We start from the raw sequence: 4,463 nt of genomic DNA, 5'->3' as shown, positions 1-4,463 counted from the left end.
GACTCTACAAATAAGATGTGTTTTACTGTGGATATGGAATTGATACTTTGTATGCTTCTGTGAGAAAAAAAATTTGATGCTCTTTTAGAGGATGCGGATACATTGTATTGCAGCATAAGAGACACCTGTATACTTTTATAATTGTTTAGAATTGATCTGAGGGCTATAAAAAGATTATCTCTCTCACGAGCTGAACTCATACCTAAGGAGAGGTTTATGTGTGGGTTATTAATTACTAATGAAGTGGTAATTGAATTCATGGGTTATGGTCGAATGCTTACTAATACTGCTACCTTACAGAGACATAATCGTAAATATGACAATGTCATTACATACTGTTGCAAAGGTATAATTGTGTTAAATGTAGTAGCTTTGAAGGAGCACTACATGCATAAGAGAAAGTGATTGCTTGATATTTCCTATTGCATTTGTTCTAGCTGTAGGACTCATTTTTATATAACAAGGAAAAATTTGATAACATCAATTATAACAATCATTATAAACAGCGACCACTAACATCCATGCTTTTGTGAACCCCATTAAACATCAAGCCATTAGCCCTCTTTTTTTGTCCCCCCTTTCAAGGAGGATATATATGTTTTTATTTATGTGTTGTTAGGGTCTATAATCTTTGAAAGCATTTGACCCCAGTAAGGAGAAAAAAAAAATATATTTCTGTAGTGTACAATTAATTCTTTTTCCTCCTTATATATATTATGCTAATAAGAAATAAAGGTTACGTTTTAATCATATACATCATATCTTTACATCATATTTTTTCTAAATTTATTTAAAAGAGTGCTCCAAAAAGGAATTCTTTATGGGGCTAGTCCCCAAAAAAAGCATATTCACGTGAAGTTTTTTCATAATTCCAGGAGCACCTCCAGCTTAAATAAATTATATACAGGATTTTCCTGTAGAACTCTTTTCTAGCTGGTTCTAACTTGATATTTTCAATACTTATAGTCTGGTGCAGGAATCAACCTTAGCTTTAGAACTATTTATCTTGTAAGAAAGGTGTTTCAATACATGTGATTGCAGTTATAAATTAAGAGGAAAGTCCAGGTAGAGATAATTTTGTCCCTTGCTGGAATGGGTCATGTTGGGAGGTATGGATTGTGTATATTAAATTTAAACCAATGGTGTAATTTAGATTTAAATTATTAGCTTAATAATGCCTGGGTACTGTTTATAGTTCCACCTAATCTTGTCTGAGAGACAACTATTTTATAAAGTTTTCTTGTAGTGGAACAAAGACAACTTAAACTTAAAATACACATAGAAAATGAAAATCTATAATTTATCTTGTCACATGCAAGAATAGCAGCAGCCTCTGTATTACTCACACACTGGGACAGTACTCAGGAGGACTACTTGGTTCTGCTGCCAAAAATGAGACAGAGCTAGTGATGTCAGTGTGCTCCAGATGGAGGGCCCCCTGACAGAGGGGGGCCCGGGGTACAGTATCCCCTGTGCCCTCCCCCTTAATCTAGCTATGCTAGTGCAGTGCACTACTGTACTGTACAGAGCCCTACACAGTGACTGACACAGCACACCTACACAAGCAGCACTGCTTTCTCCTGCCCCCCTCTCCTCTCTCCTGCCCCCCTCTGCTTTCTCCTGTCTCTTCCCTAACTACAGCAGCACAGAAGGACCATGTCCTGTGTACTCTCCAAGTCCGGAGTAAAGATTGGGCCGATCACCAGGGACTTATATAGAATCCAAAACCCGTGAGATCCAACAGCGGGATGATGACGTTTTGCCTAATTTTTGAGCTGCGAAGATTCTGAACACCTTACTAAAGCACAGTACGAGTGTGTCCACAGACACAGACACCCAAAGTCCTCCAGCTGGGGGTAGGCCATACTAGCCACCCTTGAAAGGGTATGTGCTCCATAACGGCTTATTACACCTTATGTGGCTGCTGGTTTGTAGTAAAGAAAATTAAGAGTTAGTAAAACAGAGAAACCAAAAGAAAAAATGGAAAAAAAAGGGGAGTGAGGAAAGGTAGGGACAAACACCAGCCATCAAAATGGCTGCCAGGACCACCAGCAGCCCTATATTACATAAATAGCCACTACATAAATTTCCCTTATAGGCCAAAGTAAAGTGATTACTTTGCTGGTATGTACTCATAAACACCAGACGCCAGAGACAAAATGCTAATCACCCTGTATTCTAGGTGGAACAGTGATCAGAGGCTGGTGATTTATTTATAACACAGTAGAGGTCGGACCTACAACTCAGAGAGAGACATAATGTATATGAAGGTGTGAAACTGTCTTCCTGGCCAGCTGTAGAACATAGCTAAAGTTTGTTGACATGAGCCTGGTTTCTGAACTTCAAACAGTAATAGAGATAAGAGCATCCTCTGTAGCACAGGTGACAGGAGAACCCCATAGCACAATCAATTAATTCTGGTTTTGGAAGGGTTAAAATAATCCCCAAAGGTGGGGGCTGAGAGTAACTGCATGCTGGTTTAAGTGTAGGAAGCACTGAATCAAAACTGTTTACTCAAGAAGCTCAAGAAAGAGGATCAGAGTGTTCATCATCATTCAGCCCCATCCAGGTGATGTGGACTTTTTTTTTGTATCTATAAGCTTTGAAGATATTCTTGACTTAAATACTTAAATTCTAGTTCTGGTTCTATGTTTTCTAACCCAAGGCCTCAAGTGGGCCATTTCACCCATTTTTCTAGTATAAATAGTTGAGTGTGTGGATGAGAGCTGAACCTGCCCTGTGTGTTGTCTCAAAAAGTCACTTCAGCTGGTGCCAGTAACCATGTTAATTAACCACATGTGCTGAGGTAACCAATAAATGTCACGGGCAGTGATTCTCAGATTGGTGTATCTGGAGGGTCATCCCCCAAGATTGTGACAAATTATAATAAAGAAATTCCACTTAACATAACCAATGAATTCGATTACATTAGCTGCAGTACTCTACCTACTTACCCTGAATGAAGATACAGTAATTCCATCCAAATCCAACAAATTTACATATCTTCCATAACACATTAGTATAGCAATATATAAAGTTTTGTAAACTACTGTGAAAGCGCTCACCAGGCCATTCCACATGTTACATTTCTACACCTAATAAAGAAGATTTTTTTATTTCCCTTCCAAAACTTTACATTTTCCTCCCACTTCCCTTCAGCCTTATTTCTCTTCATGCAAGCTGATTGCATGCTTGATTGTACAAAGAGCAAGGATGATTCAGCACTAGTTAAGATACTATAAGCAATCAAGAATGAACCAAAGTAGGACAATCTATGTGGACAACCTGCGCCCAGAGTCAGAAACAAACATGTATGTAACATCGGGAGAGAAAGAAGACTCTTTGTGTGGGCGCACTCTTACTGTTAGGTAAATACCATGTAAAGTGTTTACAGAATAAAATATAACTTTTATCATATCAGCAATAAAAAATTCTATGACTCACAGAGATTGGCTAGGATCAAAAAAAATCCCAACAAAACAAGGTGCTACATTGTCAACAAAATCTGTACAAATACAGTCACAAACTAGCCACATATGATTAATGTGTGGCAAAAAGAAGAATATGTTCTGGTCACCATCAGTGTTGGGTGGGTTAAAGGTATGCAGCCATTGGTTAATACTGCATCCTTAACACCTTGACCAGTACAGGTAAAACTGAATTAATGAGGCCACAATGGGCCAATCAGCATTCGGGAGAACCTTAAACCAGTAATAGTGATACCGTATTCACAACTGTACCTTTTGGTTAATGTACATATTACAAGTTTTGAATGAAAACAATGGTAATCTGTGAAAGAATAAAGGATGGAAATGAGGAAAAAAGTGCAAAGGTGCTTTTACTGTTAGTGTTAGGGTGTAGACATTGTCCTAAGATTCCTAGGTCTCTACAACACTGGGTATTCCCTGGAGGTCTCCCCAACAAGTACTGACCCAGCCCGACACCGCTTGGCTTCCGAGATCAGACGAGATCGGGCATATTCGGTGTGGTGTGATAGTAGAGTAGTGGAATAGGTTCATGAACACTAATGAGAGTGCACCAAATACAGAAATAAAGATATAATGGGAGAGTGCAGATTTGAAAGAAGATATTAAATGAGGTGAATCTGCTGTCTATGTTAGGCAGGCGAATCCCTGGATCATAGATGAGAGTTCACCGAATAAGTACAGATAGAAGAGGATGAAAATAACATATATGTGTAGTCAAATCATGCGTACTATGTATCAGTTGTGTTAATTAAATACAGAATATATGTACTAATACATAAAGGGAGACCGTCCGTCCATCCTCTGTATTATAGCACAGCTAATATGTAAAAAAATCTTTTATTGGTCTTTCAAGACAATACTGAACATAAATAGTTCAAAGCGCATGACATTACTGCAAAAAAAAAATTAGGTGGCCATTGCAATTGGTGCAGCCCCTCACTTGATTAATTTGACCATGTAACTTCCTGAGTAAAT

At 38.3% G+C, this 4,463-nt stretch overlaps 1 pseudogene; it reads right to left on the bottom strand.

Moving 5' to 3' along the window:
* Positions 1-3,883: 3,883 nt before the first annotated feature.
* On the bottom strand, positions 3,884-4,002 carry LOC135052732 (5S ribosomal RNA; annotated as a pseudogene).
* Between the last annotated feature and the right edge of the window lie 461 nt (positions 4,003-4,463).

Source organism: Pseudophryne corroboree, chromosome 2 (assembly GCF_028390025.1).
Source record: "Pseudophryne corroboree isolate aPseCor3 chromosome 2, aPseCor3.hap2, whole genome shotgun sequence".
In the NCBI taxonomy this organism is placed as follows: Eukaryota; Metazoa; Chordata; class Amphibia; order Anura; family Myobatrachidae; genus Pseudophryne; species Pseudophryne corroboree.
The sequence above is the reverse complement of the archived record's forward strand: the minus strand, read 5'-3'. Positions and strand labels throughout refer to the sequence as shown.